We start from the raw sequence: 21,355 nt of genomic DNA, 5'->3' as shown, positions 1-21,355 counted from the left end.
TATTGTAACTATACAAAAACGAACTTTGTATTTGTCAGAGAAAAAGATGACCACAGGAAATGTGTTTTGTATGTTTTTATTGCCCGCTGTGATGGTGGTGATGGTGACTCTGAAATGATTCTGGTAGATGTTGACTGTCACTGCTCTTTCATCCTGGATAGCAGAAATCATCCTGAGGTGTTGTAGGCTCTCTCCTGTAATGTATAGTGGATTCATTAGACTGGATTACACAATGAAGACAAGTGAATTACTGTGCAAATCTTTAGGTTAGTGACCACGTTATATATATAAGACCATATATCCAAGAGTCAGGAACAGACCCAGACCTCCACATCAGAAATGCAGTCTGCAGCATCATATGATCTGGACAGATGTTTGTCTATAATGCAGTCTTGAACATGTTGAAACAATCTTCAGTCTACAAGTACCTTGATGGAAATGTGGTACCATCTGTGCAGCCAATTACATTGGGAAATCTTAAAAGAAATTAAAGTTAATAATCTAATTTTGAGGTTGGAGCACAATGTCATTGAGAGAATATAATTTTAAATTCATTTATCAGATTTCTTCATTCATTCACCTGCAATCCTGTGGAACTCCTCCTTGATGATTCTGTCAGGTTTATCTCCAGGGAAATAGAAAAATTGGGATAAAAGTTTCAAGGCTAGGCGCACTGAGCATCTCTCACATTGTATATAAAAATTACATTTTGCAAATAAAAAAAAAAAAAAAGACCAGACCACGACCTACACACAGCACTGCTGCAGATGTGAGGATGGATCAGGTCGTGGATGTGTGTGATGGATGGATGTGAATCGGTACTGATCATAAAGAGAACTGGCCGGGCTATGACTGATGTAATGGGAATTTCACCTGTGTGGATTTAAAGAGAATAAAGAGGCCTGTTCTCAGGCAACTCTGCTCAGTTAAGTTGTTTTGGTACATTCCAGTGTGCAAGGTCACCTGATAAAGATGTTTTTCTCGGGGTATGTGAATGCCTCCTACACTGCCTTCCCAGGTGTAGCGAGGGCTTCCCCACACTGCCTCAGAAACCCCGTCTTTCTCAGACAGTGTGGTGCGTTGTTTATTCCGGCGTATAAAAGTAGAGGGTTTCCGGCGTCATGTTAGAGTCAGGTTGCGTGCGAATGCGTACGGACGCCCAGCGTGGTTGATGCTACTCTGCCTGGGTTGTAGGCTCTTCTTCCCATTGTGTCAAGGTAAGAGATTGAGGATATTTGGAATGCTTTAGCTCAACCAAAGAATTTGTGGGTACTGTCCTATGATCTGCGGAGGGAATGAACGACACATTTGTTCTAGCATAGGGGGTCCTGGGACTCAAAGTACATTACTATGCTCTGTGGGGAATGAAACTACAAGCTTACTGCAGCGGTTCTTTGTGGAGGATGTAGCTACCAGTTTATTCAAGCATCATAGTTGTCTATAATTTACTGTTTGCTGCTCATTATTTGTTGTTTGTTTGCTCTATGCTCTGCGGGAAATAAACCATTCATTAATTAAAGCATCATAGCAGTTTTCTGTCTGATTTATTGTGTGAGTTTTTCTGTGTACCATACGGAAGCGTAGAGCTGCCAGACCAAGAAAATAAAAACCGGGATGTATCACGTTATTTCGTGATACGTATCTCGTTATTTCGTGATAGTATCACGTTATTTCGTGATACGTATCATGTTATTTCGTGATATGTATGACGTTATTTCATGATAAGATGTTATGTTGACCCCGCGACCTGCGTTTGCGGATTACGCGGTTTAGAAGAGGAATGAATGAATGAATGTTATGTTGAGATGATGGAGCTTGTATCCATGCAGCCGGCCATGTCCCTCCAGCTCATCAATGAGGAACGACGCTACCTCAAGAGGGTCCGACTCGTTTTTCTTCGGTATAGCCCCATCTTTTTCAAATGTCGTCTTAGGGTACGCATGCTTATATAAATTTCATCCACGGAGCCCAATAACTGTAAAATCTCACCATGTCTCAAGCCAAGCATGAAATATAATTCAATGGCATCATGTAAAGGAGCCATGATTTACTGATGGCCAGCAGACAGTAAATAAAACCACTTTGAAAAAGTCGTATCACGAAATAACGTGATACTATCACGAAATAACGTGATACGTATCACGAAATAACGAGATACGTCCCGGTTTTTATTTTCCTGGTCTGGCAGCTCTACGCTGCCGTAGTACCTACCTCCAGCAGACCTGCAAAATTTTTCACAAAACAACTGGACATCTGAACACGATACAAAAATATTTAATTCTCTGTGAATTAATGCGGAAACTCCATCAAGGGGCTTCACGTCAAATGAACATGCCATGTTCGCCTCTAAAATGCGGAGTTATTTATAAGAACATTACTTCGGTCAAACTCTCCGTCCGACAGAACCAGGAAATGAAACTGCGCGAGCGGCGGTGAAAGGGGGCGGAGTCAGAAGAAACCCTGGGTTTGTGGAATAAAACTTGCTACCAACCAGGTTATGTTCAGAGAGTCTGTTACTGCGGTAAAAAATCCAGAGGTGCAGTTTACCTCCCTACGTAAACAGGTCAACAGGTCAGGGTTACTGCTCTAACTCTGGGTTAAGTTACCTCCCTTTGTGAAACCGAAACACCTGGTTTTCCATGATTTCAGGGTTAATTTACTCTGGGTTTCCACTGAACCTGCTTCGTTAGGCTAGCTTCAGAGTCTGTTACTGTGTTAACAAACCTAGAGGGTTACTTTACCTCGCCTCGTGACAACAGGCTAGGTTTACTCCTCTGACTCTGGGTTAAGTTACCTCCCTTTTTGAAATTGGAAACCCTGGTTTTCCCTGATTTCTGAGTTAACTTACCCAGGTTTTCCACTAAACCGGCTTTGTGAAACGGGTCCACTGTGTCCACACTGAATATTACACATATCACTGAGTCCCAAATGATGGTACTGTATTTTAAAACAGTTATTTAATAGAAAAATATAGTAATTGTGCAGAAGGTTTCCATGGGTAAATAGTGTAAAAATGATATGCGAAGTGGTGTCTTTATTAATGCCTGTAAAGTGAAGCCATACATTCACATTATAGATATCATTTTCATATGAAATGATACCCAAGATAGTTATTATGTTCACTGCATTGATGTTTAGTGAAGTTTCAGTGCCATTATCTTCCCCCATCATTCCCCTTCCCTGAAGTACCTTTCCTTATCAGACGTCTGGATACTGTCCTGTCTTCTTCCGCCGTGTCATTAACAGCACCCCTGTGAACCCTTGATCAATCCACCAGGCCTAGGAGGCTGTCCCGGCTAATGGCTAATGAAAGGTGTAATTACAGCAGGTCAGCAGAAGAATTCACACACAGCGATGAGTTCATTGAGATCATTAGAGCTGAAAAGTGCTGCCTCGTTAGATAGCAAGTCACTCGCATTATCCTGATGATCTTTCTTTGCTTCTGTTAGACTGAGTGGGTGGCATTTGATGGTGCAGTGGACATTAGAATTATGAACAGAGAAAGGTGAGTTGATTTAATTTAAGTGACTCTACAGTGGAGAAGAACTGTAAAGATGATATCGAATAAATGTCTCACTGATTTGTTTGTTCAGATTCTTTGCATCACTAAGATTTACCACTCATCAGTGCTTTCCAATGCTGATCACTTGATACAACTGCTATGTGACATTCAAACTTTTGCATAATTACTGGTTTACATTCTTTCACACAATGTCTTCAAGGGTTGCGCCTTCCAACTATTTCAAATATCACTAATGGCAGGGACGCCTCGCCTCTGTGGGCTCCTGGAAATAGACCTGCAGCTATATTTTTAGATTGCCATTAATACCTCCAGCTAATTCATTTCAACTAACCATGGACATAGCATGGCCTCTCAATTATGGATAAGGGGAAAGTCATTGGATTCTCAGCACTGAGAGGGAGCTGACAGCAGCAACCGGACACAGTCTCTCTTTCTCTGCAGACGCTTGACAAACGGGCATTCAGTTGAAGGACAAGAGGATAAGAGGAGAGCGGATAAAACAGCTAAATTATGTCAAGGTAACAGCTGATTAAAAATAAAGTGAACTTTGTGACATATAATTTTAAAGCTTATTGCAGTCGACATTTATTCAATTTTTTCATTCATTAATCGAGGGATGTAGCCACAAGAGGGCACAAGCCAGTGTCTTATTGTGCCGGTCTCAAGCCCGTATAAATGCAGAGGATTTTGTCAGGAAGGGCATCCGACATAAAACTCTTGTCAAATCAAACATGCAAACCAAATCTATGACTTTCTCTACCGGATCGGTCGAGGCCCCGGGTTAACAACGTCCGCCATCGGTGCTGCTCACCTACGGGGTGCCGGTGGAAATTGGACTACTGTTGGTCAAAGAAAGAGAGTGAAGAAAGTGTATTCATAGGACGGTAGTTGGTGTGAGAAAAGAGGATGCAGATGACAGGGTTAGATGGAGGCAAGTGATTCGCTGAGGCAACCCCTGAAGGGAAAAGCCGAAAGGAAAAGCAGAAGAACTTTATTAATCGAGGAGTCATGATTCTCTCTGTCACACTTTCACAAGTATCTCATTTCTTTTTTTTTTCACCTCTGAATTCCAACAAAGGGGCTGCAGAATTTTTCTCCCCTTCTTTTAACATTGTGAACAAAGGACAAATACATCTACTGCTTGACTGAGGTAGATGTACTCAAGTTTCAAGTTTATTCATTCTTATATAGCCCAGATTCACAAACAATGTCTCAAAGGGCTTTACAATCTGCACATGGGCGATATCCATCTGACCTTTGTGCACTGCGAGCAGTACGACCCTCACATCGGATAAGGAACAACTCCCCCAAAAACCCTTTTAACAGGGGAAAAAATGAATGGGAGAAACCTCAGGAAGACTGCAGAGGAGGGACCCCTCTTCCAGGAGTGGACAGACGAAGCAATAGATATCGCATGTACAGATTAACAGCACAATAATAATAACAATGACAATAACAATAACAATAATAAATGTATGACAAAGGCACTCTGATCCTTCCAGTAGAGCGAGTCACCACCAGCCGATGAAGCACACAGAGGTCACCGATTGCCAAGGATCCACCACTCTGAGGACAGTCCAAACAGTGCCTAAGTCATTGTTCTCAAAAACAATTACAGTGTAAGATTACCCTGCCAAAACCCAAAAACCAAAACAGAACCAAATGAGACAAAACCAGACTCCCCTAGTGGATGGTGGAACATGACCATTGTACAGCTTTTGATATCACCAGCCACGGAAGCAGACAGAGGTAGCCGATTGGCAATGATCCACCACACAAAGGCCTGAGAGAGAACAGGAGAAGGAGGGAGAGAGATAGAGGGAACAGGGGCAATAGTGGCGCTAGAGGGACCAGAATGGCAGAGGATTAATGGGAGGCAGGGGGATAACTAAGAAATCCTACGACTTGTCGGCAGGTCTAGGTTAAACCTTAACACTGAGACTGCCACCCACGATATTACAATTATGTTAGGTAAAACAGATATGTTTTGAGTCTAGATTTAAAGATACCTACGGATTCAGACTGTGTAATACCTATAGGGATATTATTCCATAGTAAAGGGGCACGATAGGAGAAGGCCCTCTGGCCAGCTGACTTCTTTTTAACTCTAGGAACACACAAGAGACCTGTATTCTGAGAGCGGAGAGCCCTAATCGGAGTGTAAGGTTTAACCAGATCCGATAAGTAGGTTGGAGCAGGCCCGTTAATGGTTTTATACGTCAATAAAAGTACCTTAAAATCGGATCTAACATGAATCGGGAGCCAGTGTAATGCAGCTAATACTGGGCTGATATGATCAAATTTCCTAGTTTTAGTTAATATTCTTGCTGCTGTGTTCTGAACCATCTGAAGGCCCCTAGTACTAGACCGAGGCAACCCCGATAACAGAACATTACAATAGTCAAGTCTAGAGGACACAAAGGCATGAATTAAGATTTCTGCATCAGTCATAGATAGAGAGGACCTAATTTTGGAGATATTATGTAGATGAAAGAAGGCGATCTTTATCACCTCTTAAATATGCTGGTCAAAGGAGAGAGTTGAATCTAACGTTACTCCCAGATTCTTGACTGTTGAACTTTGGGTTATTAAACAGTTATCTACAGATATTTGTGGTGGGGGTTTCATTTTTCTTAAGGACAGGAGACAGTGTAAAATACAAGATATTTATTTGTCAATTCAAATCATGTATAGGTTGAGTAGCAGTACAGTAATACCATCAGTAGGTTGAGTATGAGTCCAATAACATCATCAAAAGGTTGACAGACAGACAGGTTCAACAAACAGACAAGTTCAACAAATACTTACTGTATCTAAGCATGATGAGAGCTCTGGGGACGATGAAAAGGTCCTCCGGTGTGTTGTTGCAGAGTACTCTGGGTACAGGAAAAACTTCAAGTACCAACTAAAACATGGATCACATCTCTTTTTATACTCTAAAGGCGTAACTATGGGAGGTGCGAATCAGTTGTTTAACTTCATTCCCTCTGCTCTCCACTAATCTTTCCCCCAGTTTCAGTAGGTACATCATGACCTCAAGAAGTTAGCAGAGACATCTAGTCAACAGTTTCACATGGCTGATGACATAACCTAATCAGTCACACAGACACTTAGTGCAGACAAAATTATTAGCAGACACTGACATTTACGCAAACACTTCTAAAAACAGATTAGATTCTTGCAGAATCTTTCATGACCTCGAGGCTTCCTGGGGCCGTTTCTCCCAATTGCTGAAAGATTTGACACACACACTCTAGATTTTTGGGTCAAGAAATGATATTATTTTATTATATTATTATATTATTTTTTTGTATTATTTTATTGTACTTTCCACCACATATTGTTAGTTGTTGAAATTGGTTTCTATGTCGGGCAGGCCAATGATTAACATCTCTGTTTTGTCTGGGTTTAGGAGCAAGAAATTACTGGACATCCAACTAATCACGGCAAAAAGACAGGCCTCTAGTTTAATTAATTCAGATCGATGGGCATGTAGAGTTGTGTGTCATCAGCATAACAATGGAAACTTATTCCAAAGCTGCGTATAATTTGACCAAGAGGTGCAACATACAGGGAAAATAACAGAGGACCAAGTACAGACCCCTGAGGTATGCCATATTTGACGTCGGAGAAGGCGGAAGTTTTATTATTGTAGGAGACACATTGTGTCCTATCAGATATATAAGATTTCAACCAAGCAAGAGCTAACTCACAGACACCAAACTGCCTCTCCAGTCGGTCAAGGAGTATACAGTGATCTATAGTGTCAAACGCTGCACTAAGATCCAAAAGTAAGAGAACAGAAGTGGCATCAGAGTCCATATGTAATAGGAGATCATTTACAACTTTGTTAAGTGCTGTTTCAGTGGAATGGCCGGCCCGAAAAGCTGATTGGAATGGTTTGAAAAGACCGCTTAATGATAAATATTCTAAGAGTTGTTGAGATACTACCCTTTCTAGTACTTTAGATAAGAATGGAAGGTTAGAAACTGGTCTATAACTATTTAAAGACTCGGTCAAGATCTGGCTTTTTAAGCAGAGGTTTAACTACAGCCGACTTAAAGCTAATGGGAACAACACCAGTCGCAAGAGAAAGGTTAACTACATTTAACATAGTAGGGAGAGGGTCTAAGAGGCATGTAGTAGGTTTAGAGGTTGAGACCAACTTCGATAATCCTTCCAGAGAGACGGTCTCAAAGTGTGTTAAAGAGACTAATTTGGTTTTAACACCTAGAGAAGGAACCACATCAAATTTTGATCCAGGTGAAGCTGAAGAAGTAATCTTATGTCTAATGTTATCAATTTTACAGCAGAAGAAATCTTGGAAATCATGAGCTGTAAATAACAAGCTGCTTGCCGTTTGCTGTTTCTGGGTCAATCTGGCGACGGTATTAAACAAAAATCGAGGATTGTGTTTATTTTTGCTTATTAATCTGGAGAAATAGGCAGCTTTAGCGGTTGACAGAGCACGATTGTAGTTTAAGACACACTCATGCCAAGAGATATAGCTTAATTTAGATTTTGATTTACGCCATCTGCGCTCTAAACTCCTACAGGCCCGTCTGAGAGCGCGCATCTCCTTATTAAACCAGTATAAACCATGGTGTAGACCTGCGCACCCCTATGGTTTTAGTTTTTAGACGTGCAACTGACTCCAACAGACTAGAAAGAGCTGGGTTTAGGTCACTAGTGTAGTTTTCGATTGATCCTGTTGCTACAGTAAAAGGAGTCAATACCTCAGGTAGAAGCTCACTAAGTTTAGATACCGTTGACAAGCCGATATGGCGAGTAGTGACTACATCAGGAGTAATGCTATCTTGACAAATAAAGGCTGCTTTAAAAGTAATAAGAAAGTGGTCAGATATCACTGACGTAAGAGGACAGACAGTCACAGCACTAAAATTTATACCACGCGATAGAATCAGATCTAGGGTATTACCACTGGAATGAGTTGCTTCATGAACCCATTGAGTGAAACCTAACATGTCAAGGAGAGTTAAGAAAGCTTTACACAAAGGATCACTAGCCTTATTTAAATGAATGTTAAAATCACCAGTCACTATAACCTCATCAGATTGAGTCATTAGATCCAAAATGAATTCACCAAATTCTTCTAAGAATTTGGTGAGTTCATGTACTGTATGTAATTCATGTACTGTATGTGTCCTATTATTAACAATGTCTGTCATTGTGCAGATGACTAGTAACTTTCCACTTATTCTAATAGGAAAAAACCCTGCAAGGTTCTGTCTGACAGTCAAAGGTGAAGACACAGATGTAATTCTAGCTGATCTTACAGTATTGCAAATCAAAATATGGCTCATGTATGCATGCAATCTGGTGAACAGTAGATTAAAGTATTCTGACTGAAGGACATTTGCCTCGTACACGGTGACTAGCTGCTGGGTGTCATTAAATATATATCGCAATATTATAGACACTGTAATTTATGTTTATATTAGGCATGCTGGCTACTTTGTATTGTGCCATGTAGTAATGATCTATGCAGCCTGTTGGATTCCCGATGCTTCTGATGAATATTTATGTCACAAGACTCTTTTGTCGCCTCAAACCAAATCAGATTTACATTACATTCACTTTCATTCATCGTCTCTGCTAGAAAAACATGCATGTGAAAGTTTATGGAGAGCTGACTGCAGAGTAGCACTGCCTTTCTCCCTCGCGCAAAGGAGAGCTGAACCATGCTACATTTTTCAGAAAGACTACATTTGTCTGAACAGTTTCTCCGCTGAGCTCCTCCTGGTTCACCAGCAACATATTCATTACTCTTGTGAGTGACAAGAAGAGCCTTTGGGTAAATTGAGTTTAGCTCCTGACCTTTGGCGTTTGATTAATGGGTCCTGTGCTCTGCAGCTCTATAGCCGTGGTCTGAGCACTGTCGGGTGTTGAAGGGGTGAAGGGATAGGCAAAGAAACCCAGCACAAACCCATACATCCTCCATGTAGTTATTCATCTCCAACTGAAAGGGCTGGACCTAGTCAAGGGCTACTGACCCAATCTGAAGGATTGCCCCCAACTTCAGAATTCATCAAACTGGCCAACAAGACTTTGGTATATTTTTATAAACCTATCTCAGCCTGTGATCTATGACATCATCTCTCCCTATGTTTCCCTGCACTATAGACACCGTAGCAAATCATTGATGCAGACCTCTGTTACAGTTAACACATTTGATGGATTCATTTACATAAAATATTTTAGGCTTAATCACCATTTAAAATGTGTTCATGGTGTTGTTTAAAGGACACCCACACATCAGAATTTGACTTGCGCAAAAATGTGATTAACCACGGTCCAGTTTTTAAATCGAATTCACTTGACAGCGTAAACCAGAAAGAGGCAGCAGGCCTCCTTAAATAACCCTCTTTGGCTCCAAACTGTATCTGCCACACACGAAGAATCAGAGACCAAGAGCCAGCTAATAAGATTTGCTTTCTCTGCCCTCCTATTATGACAAATTAAAGAGGTCTGGAAGCCACCTTTTTCCGAGCAGAGGGTTCTTAACTTGTCATTAGCTAACAGACTAACAAATTGATTAGTATTGATCGCAGCCAAAGCCTTGTATCTGACAGCCTTGTCTCAGGTATTATACAAGGACCATCAAGAAAGGTCATAACATATTCAGAGCTGGAGGATTTCACATGGCTTCAGAACCGATAGGTGGAAACAGTAAAGATGTCACTATTGACTAGAAAATCAGTGTAAAAACAACACATTTTCTGGACCACAAATGGGACCAAAATTGTCCTTTGAGACATTCATTCCATCAGTTTATTGAATGTGTGAAGGATTTTGTGATTAAGCTAATTTTTCTGTCATTGATTGACCTTTTGCTGGAGCTGTTACAAATGGCACAGTTTACAGAAAACATAACTTTCCTTTTGGAGGCATTGGTGTGATAATGGATTATAGGATAAGTTTTGAAGCGGACGACCCAGTGGATAGGTTCATATTACCTTCATTGAAGTTTGACTGTTGACTTCTATGGGAAGTGACCATAAAATCATGTGTAGATGCCTGATGTATGTAGGAGCACATGCGCATTGGTAACATATTAATACCAGCATCATGTGCTGTGTCTTACGAACCAGCAAAAAAAAAAACAACAACAACAACTGAAGAGCCCCCTGGAGAAGAGTTTAATGTGAATGCTTGCTTTGCAGATTATCTCAAATTAAAAACTAATTATTATTATCATGAAAATAATAATGATTGGGTTTTTAAAAAAATAAAACAATAATGGCAAAAGAAACCGATGATCTCCTAGTGATAAATTGGAAGTTTTCTAACCTCATGACTAGTTTTGACATCTCCTTTCCATAGCTCACAGAAAAATGCACCTATAAACAGACAAACCTGCCTAGCAAACTATAATTGATGATAAGTACATAATCGGCAGGTCTGTGCACTGAGATGGGACTGGGCCTTACTGAGTTACCAGTCTGTTCATCCAGCTGGAAGTAGCGGGGGTTCTTTGTAATCTGAAGACTGAGGCTAAATAAACGACAAACTGTCCCCAACTCTGTCACTTGTTAATTGCAGGTCAAGAACTAAAAATTTATAACATGATCTCTGTCAGTCTTTTTGTTGCACAGCATGCGGTGTCATCACACACCATCTGTGTGCCTTATAGCTACACCTCCACTGTAGCCCACAGGTAGACTTTACTCTTGTGCTTTTTTTTGTGATGTTACAAATGAAGCTGATGTTTCGGCTTTGTCCTGCAGCAGAGAGCACAACTATGCATGGCTGTTTGCAAAGGAGATCATCATGCATTGCAGCATTGAGGCATGAGATTAGATCATACTATAATTGTGCACATGGACTATCATGGATGAGAGCTGCTCTTGTTATCCAGTCAACTGTTTTTTCAAATTACAGACTTTCTTTTGCGCTTCAGCTCCGGCTAAGTAGACAGATCGAAACAAATTCACAGAGGAACCTCTCCTTGAAGTATCTAGCCTTGCTGAAGCATATTGATTCACCATCAGTCTACAGTGCAAAAGACTTTTAATAGGAAGCAGTGAAGATATTGGTGCTAGCTTGCTGCAGGTGCAGCTTTCATTAAACTGTTGATAAAAGTCACTGGACAGGTTTTAAAACAGCAGAAATTTTGAATCACTTTTTCTTTGCTTTTTTCCCCTCCCAGGTTGTCATGGTAACAGCAGCAGCAGGGCATTTTAGAACGCAGCACCTGGCTAAGAAAACATCTCCAGGGCTGGTTGTAATACAACAGACCAGAATGGGAATATCAAGACACACTAGCATACAGAAGCAAGAGCAGAGCCACAGAGAAGAGAGTGAGGCTAAACAAAATGGAAATGGCCGTTTTGAGCCATTATTAGCATTTACGACATAGAAAGTGTTTTATGAGAGAGCAATCATGGTGTGTGCTGCACTGTTTGTGTATTTGTGTTGGTGCAAGGTGTAAGGGAGAGCTGCAGAGAAAGACAGAGGCAGTCAAGGAAATAACAATGCGAAAACAGTTCATTAGATGCTAGATTAAAATTGCTACTCAATGCTTTTATGCTGTGTTAACCATAATGAAAATGTTTTAGCAATTATGACCTAAATGTTCTCCTGTTCTCTGGAATTATTTATTTATTCCATTACTTTTGGATTTTTTATAAGAATACACAATAGGCCAAAAACCCATGTAGGCCTAGACTGTGCCATGTGTCCCCTCTGTGCTGTGTGATACAGTAAGAGACAAGGCAGGAAATAGGGAATATAATGTCCTAATTCTAACCTGCTAATCCTTTCTGAAGTTTCTATTTCATAACTAAATAGTGACAACTGCACATTTGTTTTCTCCTCGTGCCACTCAGTAGACAAAATTCATAAAAATGGTCTATGAAACCACGTCATCACCTACGCATGAAGCACCAGCATATCTATCTCATTTCATTAAGACTTTTGACATTACGTTTGCAAAGTGAAAGACATATTTACCCAACTTAAACATAAGTGGCTTCTGGCTAAAATGCGTAACTTCCATATTCAAACATACAATAGTTTAATATGCATAAATTTGCACCACTGTGCTGCCCTACATGGAACCTCACGGCAGGAAGGTTCCAAGCCAGATTTCTTTTTGTGTGGAGTTTGCATGTTCTCCCAGTGTCTGTGTGGGTTCTCTCCGGGTTCTCCAGCTTTCTCCCACCTCCAAAAACATGTCACTTAGGTGAACTAATCACTATAAATTGTCCATATGTCCAGGTGTCTTTCTGTGTGGCCAAGCAATGAACTGGCAACTTGTCCATGGTGTACACCGCCACCCATAGTATACAGATATAGGCCGTGAACCGGATACGAATAAGAGCCTGAAGTCAAGAGGATTATGAGCATCCTATCTTGAAGAAGAATGAAGAAATTATTGAAGTTTCTTGTTTAATTTTGGCTTTCACGGAATGTTTGTCTTTTTTTTTTTTCAAATTTGATTAAAAACTATTATTGTTAAATCAAATATTACGAAATACAGTATCCCTGAAAATTTACATCATATCCACTGAAATGAGAAAATGAAATCTCCAAAATGACAAACAGTAGCTGTTTAAAAACAGTAAAAATGTAATCAATATGAGGCATTCACTCATGCTGCAGTAGTTTTACACAGTAGTGTTGACATCATCAGTGTTGACATAGCCATGTCATACCTCTATAAACAATGATCTTGATATCTGAGCTGTGGGATGCCAAAATTTACACTCCTTCTGAATCCCACTCACATCTGTGAACCCATGATTTTATTTTATTTTTGTCCCCTCATCTGTAAATAAATGTATTACTATGATGGAAGTTGCACAGAGACACATGTCAGTGCAACAATATGAAATACATTTCTAATCGTTTAATTTTTCTTCTAGCATCACCAAAATTAGGTTTCAACTAAATGCTTCAACAAGTAATTGTCGCGGTTTACTGTAGGACCCAAATGCGCAGACGTCAGGTAAAAGGGAAAAATAGATTTATTTAACAACAAATGTGATGCAATGATGAACCAGATGATCAGGCTGAGCAGGTAAATCGGCAGGAGAGGAGAAAGTAAGCAGGCGGCTGGAATGGTAATAGTCCAACAGGTAATAGACCAGAACTGGAACACGGAGAGAACAGAGTTGTCAAAAAGTCAAGGTGCAAGTTCAAGAGAGCCAAGGTGTGGGTACTGATAAGCAGTACAAACGAACTGGCGATGAATGGTGGAAAACTGGTCCTCATGAAGGTCTGGAGATTGGAGATTAGTCACAGGTGTGCTGCTCTGCTGCCAGCAACAGCCACACCCAGGTAGGTGGAAACTATGAGGGACTCAGAAGAGGGAGAGAGAGAGAAGCAACTGCAAATCCTGACAGTAATTATATATTTTTATTCTCTGGGCATTGCCCACAGTTATTCTATTAACTTCCAAGCCAACATGTGAGTGACGCTGTTGTTAAATTCAAAGCCATATTATGGCTGAAAGAGAGAAATTAAAGGAAAATTGATTGGTTAGTCATAATTGTTGCCAAACCTCCCACACAGATAAAACATTCCTCCTCATTTTGAGCCACACAAATTATCTCTAAGTAGCCCCAGACCACACCATCACACTTTTTGTTCTTGATATGCATCACTGATAATGAAAATAAAGTAGATCCAATGTCAGAAAATAGCCACCAACAGAAGAGGAAATCCCAGTACAATATGAAATCTGTGTTATTACACTTCCAAGTGTGGAATAAGCTCTCTTTGTTTTTCAGTAGGTTTGACTTAACAACCATTAGCAAGCTTTTAGTACCCACTATGAAGTTCATGATCATTCATCATCTGCATTAGTCATGGTGGAACTCTATAAGTCCTCCGTTAGACTTCGATACAGCAGGATAAAGAGATAACTCGCTCTGCAAATTGTTGTTAAACCCTTGGTGGAGATTATCCTTGTAAATCTGTCACCCATAATGCCAGCAGCATTCTCAGCCTGTTCTCAAACCACAAACACAAGTAATCCTTCAACAGAGAAGAGAGTCTGTTAATCCTCATGATGACAATATTAACTGAGAAATTATAGCCTGCTCAAAATGCAGATCCTAAACATGCAACACTCATGTCCCTTGAAAACCTTGAAACCACTTACACAGAATGTTGCAGCCCATGATGTACAAAGATGTTGGCTCCTACATCATCTAAGACACAACAAAAATGCATACCCTGATAGCCTTTTCACTTCAGCCCGGAACCGCCCTAGTTACGCCACCACAAACAGGGCCCAGAACGAAGTCCACTTGCACAACACGACGGACCTGGAGTGTTCATGAAGCGGCTCACCAGGTGCCAACCCGGTCCGGAACTGTTCATGAAGCGGCTCATCTGGCCCAGATTCTTTATTCAAAATGGCACATTTGGCCATAACTACCAAAATAAATATCCAAAATCTAGCTGACCAACATTAACGTTGTTCTGAAAAAGCTTGAATACTTCCCTTAACCAGTCTGCCTTTATTAAGAGGCATAAAATCATTCAATATAGTCAAGACTTGAAAATGTATTTGGCTATATCCTTTAACCCACACTATGAGTTTCTGGTTAAACTGTCCTGTGTAGCAGCATAATAGCTTTGTTACAGCTGAGAGTTATCAATTATCAGTGAGACTCATCAGAAAAGAGGCCAAAACATACTGTAAATTGAAAAATGAAACGCAACCATAAATTGTATCCAAAGCATCTTACTGTCACATCTCTCTGGGCAATCAATTACAAAAGAATATCATGAATGATACTGATGATAGGAAAAAATGAAAACCAAACATGACAACATTGCTTAACTTGGAAATGGTGGGTCCTCATTTGAAGTACCAGGACGCCTCTGGAGCTCCCTGTCAGCTGCGAGGTTGAACCAACGAATCACACATCCAATTACTTGTGTTTCAGTTCCAACACAGCCGTGTCTCTTTTTTACAACATCTGAAATCACACAAACACATTTTTACACAAAATTCCATGAACTCCCGCAGATTCCAGTTATAAAGTTTTAAAAAGATGTGTATAACCATTAGCTTTTAAAGTGACCTTTTGCTGCCAACAATGTAAATGGGTTTCCCCATTTGCATTGTTGACAAAACTCAGCAAAACCCATGTTTGAAGAGTGAATTTAAATCTGTAGCTCGATACTTGTTAACTTTTTAGTTTAACTCAGTATAAATGCTGAAAACTTGTATAAACAGTAATCTTTGTAACTAATTGTCTAGTTTACTCTTGTTGCGGCTGACAAATGATCAAATGACAAAACAGCTGCCGCAGCGCAGGCACGACATCGGTGATAACTGATGATGCGCACGCTGCACACTGATTGACACTTACTAATACACTGCCTGGCCAAAAAAAATGTCGCCGTCAAAAAAGTCACACCCACTCATATTTTGTTGAACTGCATTTAGCTTTGATTACAGCATGCATTAACTGCGATATTGTTTTGATGAGTTAATGCAATATCACAAGAGTTATTTCCATCCAGTGATGTGATATTTTTGTCATATTTTTCATCAAGATCTTGCATTTATGATGATGGGATCTGACCACTATGTAAAGCCATCTCCAGCACTCACTGAGATTCTTCTTTCAAAGAATTTCAACGAGTTTAAGGTCTGGACTCTGTGGTGGCCAATCCATGTATGAAAATGATGTCTCATGCTCCCTGAACCTCTCCCTCAGAATTTTAGCCCAATGAATCCTGACATTGTCATCTTGGAACATGCCCGTGCCTTTGGAGAAGAAATAATCCATTGATGGAATAACCTGGCCATTCAGTCATTCAGTATTTTCAGGTAATCAGCTGATCTCATTCTTTGAACACACACTGTTGCTGAACCTAGACCTGACCTGAAACACTAAGCGCCCCATTCACCAGAGGCCTGTACCATAAAGCTGGATTACGGCTTAGCGAGATAACTTCAGGCTTAACCCTGGCTTTTCGGTACCATAAAGGTGGCTGACTTTCTATCAGGCTACGTTGTCACGGTAACCTATGCTGAACACCTAACCTGCTCCGGAGTAAGATAAATTAAGAGTAGGAGTAGGATAAGAGCTCAGCAGGTATAACAGCCCCACCTACTGACCAATCAGTTCTCTTGGAAAATGGGCTGTCCGTTTTATGAGAACCTGGTGGATCTTGGTGCACAGCTTGTGCGAAGAGCGCTCAGGCGCGAAAGAATATTTAGAGATCGCTGTAATCCGTTCAAATTGCCTGAACTGTATGAAAGGTACAGGCTTTGGGGAGAGGGGTTAAATTACATCTGTCAGCTGCTGGAGCCTTACATCAGTAATGTAACGCACCACAACCATGCGCTGACAGTCCCGCAGACAGTGTGCATTGCACTGAGGTTCTTTGCCACAGTTAATATATTTCTTAGTGATGTTTGTAATTATTATGATGTCCTTAAATCCTTCGTTGGATGGGTTACAAGCAAGCCACAGATAAAATGCCATCAATCAATTTGTTGTTTAAGTAAATCATGGATTGATTCATTCATTCATAGGTACTTTTATGTATTCTGTTGGCGATGCCGAAAACCTCGGGAAGAACACAGTATGTAGAGCTATTCATAAAAGTCGCGGGGGCTACAATCACATACCATAACGAAAAATGTCGTACACACATACATTTGTGGAACACACAAATGTTACTGTAGTCAGATATACAAGTGCAGTTATAGTGGGGAAGTAATATTATAGTGGCACTAACTTCCGCATTGACAGTTGGCGATTTTGTGCCAGCGATCCTTGCGCCGTTTGGCAGCTGCAACTGTGTTGCATTTTGCCTGGATTATTGATTTGTATTGCTCGCATGTATTAATTATTATTTCCTGTGTTGTGAAATATGCGGCTCAGGCCGGTTTGTTGCATGTTTGCGATTGGTCGCATGCAGCAACCTCCGCCCTTTTTATGTGAGTGCGCACAGATCTAGAGTGGACATGCCTGAATTGAATTAGTGAGTTGATAGCCGGCTTTATGCTACCGACAATCCAGAGGGCGGATGTCAAAGTCAAAGTCAAAGTCAAAGTAAGCTTTATTGTCAAATGTACCATATATGCATGACATACAGCACAGATGAAATTGCAGTCCTCTCTGACCCACGGTAGACAGTACAACAGGCAGAACAACACAGGTAGTACAACACGGGACAACACAGGCAGTACAACACAGGCAGGACACACAGGCAGGACAGCATAGGCAGTACAACACAGGCAGGACAACACATGCAGTACAACACAGGCAGGACAACACAGGCAGGATTACACAGGCAGTGCAACAAGCAGTACAACACAGACAGTACGTCAGACAGTACAGCACAGTATAAGACGAAACACAAGGGATGGTAACATCTTTATACACTCTAATCTCATAGGGCAGCAGTCGGCAACACGCGGCTCCGGAGCCTCATGCGGCTCTTTCATCCTTATAATGCGGCTCTGAGTGGCTTGGAAAATAAATTCTAAATAAATTTATTTTATTTTTCGTCGCTCAAAATAAATGTCACACTGCGGAAGCCAGTATACCTGCCGAAACGCCGTCTATTTGTTGCGACTTTCAACCCCGGCAAGGCCAATGGAGAAATGCAAGAAAAGAAAAATATCTCAAGAAAATAAAACATTCAATGATGCCTGGGCAGATTCATTTGCATTTACCTCGGACGAGAGTGGCCTACCAGTATGCCTAATTTGTGGAGTAAAACTGGCTAACAATAAACGGTCAAATGTGGCAAGACATTTTAACAATACACCCAGAGCCTTTGCTGAAAAATATTCAGAGGGAGAAGAGAGGAAAAAAAGCTGTTTCGGAACTGATGAAGAAGGCTGACCGGACGAAAAATCAATTCAAGAAGTGGTCTGCAAATTCAACTACATATGCAAGCTTTGTGGCTGCTCAGGAAATAGGCAGGCATGGGAAACCGTTCACAGATGGAGAATACATGAAAGAATCATTCCTTAAGATTTCAGAACACCTATTTGCGGACTTTAAAAACAAAGACGAAATTGTGCAGAAAATCAGAGAAATGCGAAGACTGTCAAAGACAGAACCATAAAAATGGCAGAAAATATCACAAAACAGCAAATCAAAGACATTAATTCAGCAGCAGTGTATTCAATCGCCTGTGATGAGTCCAAAGACAAAAGTGACATTGAACAAATAGTGCTGTTCTTCCGATGTGAATTCTGCTGGACCACAGGAAGAAATGGTTGAGCTGATACCACTAAAATGCCAGACACGGGGAGGACATCTGTGAGGCTGTGCTTGATTGTTTACGAGCCAAAGAAATAAAAACAACCCACCTCATGTCGGTGGCTACCGATGGGGCACCGAGTATGACTGGAGCGCACAGGGGCTTCGTGGCTTTGCTGCAGAAATCAGTGGATAGAAAGCTGCTGACGTTTCATTGCATCCTGCACCAAGAGGCATTGTGCGCGCAAAGTTTTCCTCCAGAATGCACAGAGGTCATGAATGTTGTCATTCAGATTGTCAATAAAATAATGGCAAGAGGTTTAAATCACCGCCAGTTCCGTTCATTACTGGATGAGGTGGAGAGCGCATACTGGGTCCGTTTCACAAAGCTGGTTTAGTGGAAAACCTGGGTAAGTTAACCCTGAAATCAGGGAAAACAAGGGCTTGCGGTGTCACAAAGGGAGGTAACTTAACCCAGAGTCAGAGGAGTAAACCTAGCCTGTGTCAGAACGTAAACCTCTTGGTTTGTTACCACAGACTCTGAAGCTAGCCTGGTCTGGAGGAGGGGCCATGTCACAAAGCAGGTGCAGTGGTGACCCAGAGTAAGTTAACCCTGAAATCACGGTTCTCGGTTTCACAAAGGGGGGTAACTTAACCCACAGTTAGAGCAGTAACCGTGGCTTGTTTCATGTAGCGAGGTAAAGTGAACCTCTGGGTTCGTTACCACAGTAACAGACTCTCTGAACAAAACCTGGTCGGGAGCAGGTTTTATTCCACAAACCCAGGGTTTATTTTGACTCCGCCCCCTTTCACCGCCGCTCGTGCGGCTTCATTTCCTGGTTCTGTGAGACAGAGAGTCTGACCGAAGTAAGGTTTTATAAATAACTCTGTATTTTAGAGGTGTTTTAGAGGCGAACATGTCATGTCCGTTTGACGTGGAGCCCCTTGATGGAGTTTCAGCATTCATTCACAGAGAATTAAATATGTTTGTATCACGTTCAGATGTCCCGTCATATCCAGACAGTTCTCTTTATGATCGGTACCGATCATACTGATCATACTGATCCACACACACACACACACACACACACAAACACACACACACACACACACATCCATCGTCACATCTGCAGCAGCGCTGCGTGTAGCACTCCGTTCACTTTTTCATTTTTTATTTGCAAACGGTAATTTTCATATATAATGTGGGAGATGCTCAGTGCGCCTCGCCTTTAAACTTTTACCCCAGTTCTTCTGTTTCCCTGGAGAGAAAACCGTCAGGATCATCAAGGAGGAGTTCCACAGGATTGCAGGTGAATGATGTAGAAATCTGATTAATTTGAAAGTATGTTCTCTTAATGATATTGTGCTGCAATCCCAGACATTAATTTCTTTCGGATGTCCCAATGTAATTTGCTGCCATAGATGGTACCCACATTCCCATCAAGGCTCCCTCACATAATGAAGGTGATGATGTGAAGAGGATGTCCATTCACAGCAAATATATGCAGGTACAAATACATTGACTACTGTTTCTACACGTTAAAGACCGCATCATAAATAAATTAACATCTGTCCAGATCATATGTGATGCTGCAAACTACATTTTCCACCTTTATTTAAATAGCGCCTAATCACTTCAGCAGGCAGTTCAAAGAGCTTTAACAGACACCCAACAGAACCCTTCAGAGCAAGCATAGCATACTGATGTGGAGATGGAGTGGTCCTGATCGGTTCCTGACTCACAGGTGTATGATGAGTCTCACCTGAGCAACAGACTAATGCAGTAACTAAAGATTAGCACAATAATTCACTTGTCTCCGTCGTTTAATCCACTCTAATGAATCTACTTTCCATCACAGGAGTCTGATGGTTGTTTTCTGGGGGACAGGGGTTACCCATGCCCAACCGAGGCTGCTGACCCCTTACTAACCCAGGTCCCCAATAGAACTTCAAATGGGTTCACTGCAGGACGAGAGCCCGGGTGGAGATGACCATAGTTCTGCTGAGAGGCCGTTTCCAGTGTCCATAACACCTCAGGATGATTCCTGAGAGGACCTGTGATGCAGTTCTGTTCTTCATAGTAGTATTGCCGCTATCAGAGGAGAACAGCACCCTACCCCACAAACTGAACACCCCGATGATGACCCTGTCCACCTGCCAGCTATCCAGGGTGACAGAGCAGTGACTCCATCTGCTAGAATCATTTCAGAGTGTGTGTAACTCACCATCACCACAGCGGGCAATAAAAACGTACAATATACATTTCATTTGGTCATCTTTATTACTTAAAAATACAAAGTTATTTCTTAGATCATTTTAGTGGTGAACATTCTAATATTCAACATGATTCACTTGTGAACAACACCCACCTCTAACGTTGTATTTGTATGTTCAAATCTGCCCTCCTAATCTGGAGGTCCAAAGAAACCATTTTTTATCTGTTGTCTGTATTTCATTGAAAGCGAATTGGATAAACTTCTGTAACAAATAGCTGGAAATACATGAGGAGGACATCAAAACATACAGTTGCATATGAATGCCACAGAAAGAACCGCTGGTGTTCACTGAGCGTCTATCTGTACATTGGATGTGATGGACTGTCCAGCTTGCTCTGTTAAAAAAA

At 41.1% G+C, this 21,355-nt stretch overlaps 1 long non-coding RNA gene across 1 annotated transcript; it reads left to right on the top strand.

The window, feature by feature from the left end:
- The first annotated feature begins 19,920 nt into the window (after window positions 1-19,920).
- On the top strand, window positions 19,921-20,924 carry LOC137593260 (uncharacterized). Its single transcript, XR_011035103.1, has 4 exons — window positions 19,921-20,042; window positions 20,155-20,240; window positions 20,357-20,477; window positions 20,592-20,924. It is a non-coding gene; the product is annotated as an uncharacterized lncRNA (long non-coding RNA).
- Window positions 20,925-21,355: the final 431 nt, after the last annotated feature.

This window comes from Antennarius striatus, chromosome 3 (assembly GCF_040054535.1).
Source record: "Antennarius striatus isolate MH-2024 chromosome 3, ASM4005453v1, whole genome shotgun sequence".
Classification (NCBI taxonomy): domain Eukaryota; kingdom Metazoa; phylum Chordata; class Actinopteri; order Lophiiformes; family Antennariidae; genus Antennarius; species Antennarius striatus.
This window is presented reverse-complemented; position numbering and strand designations above follow the sequence as displayed.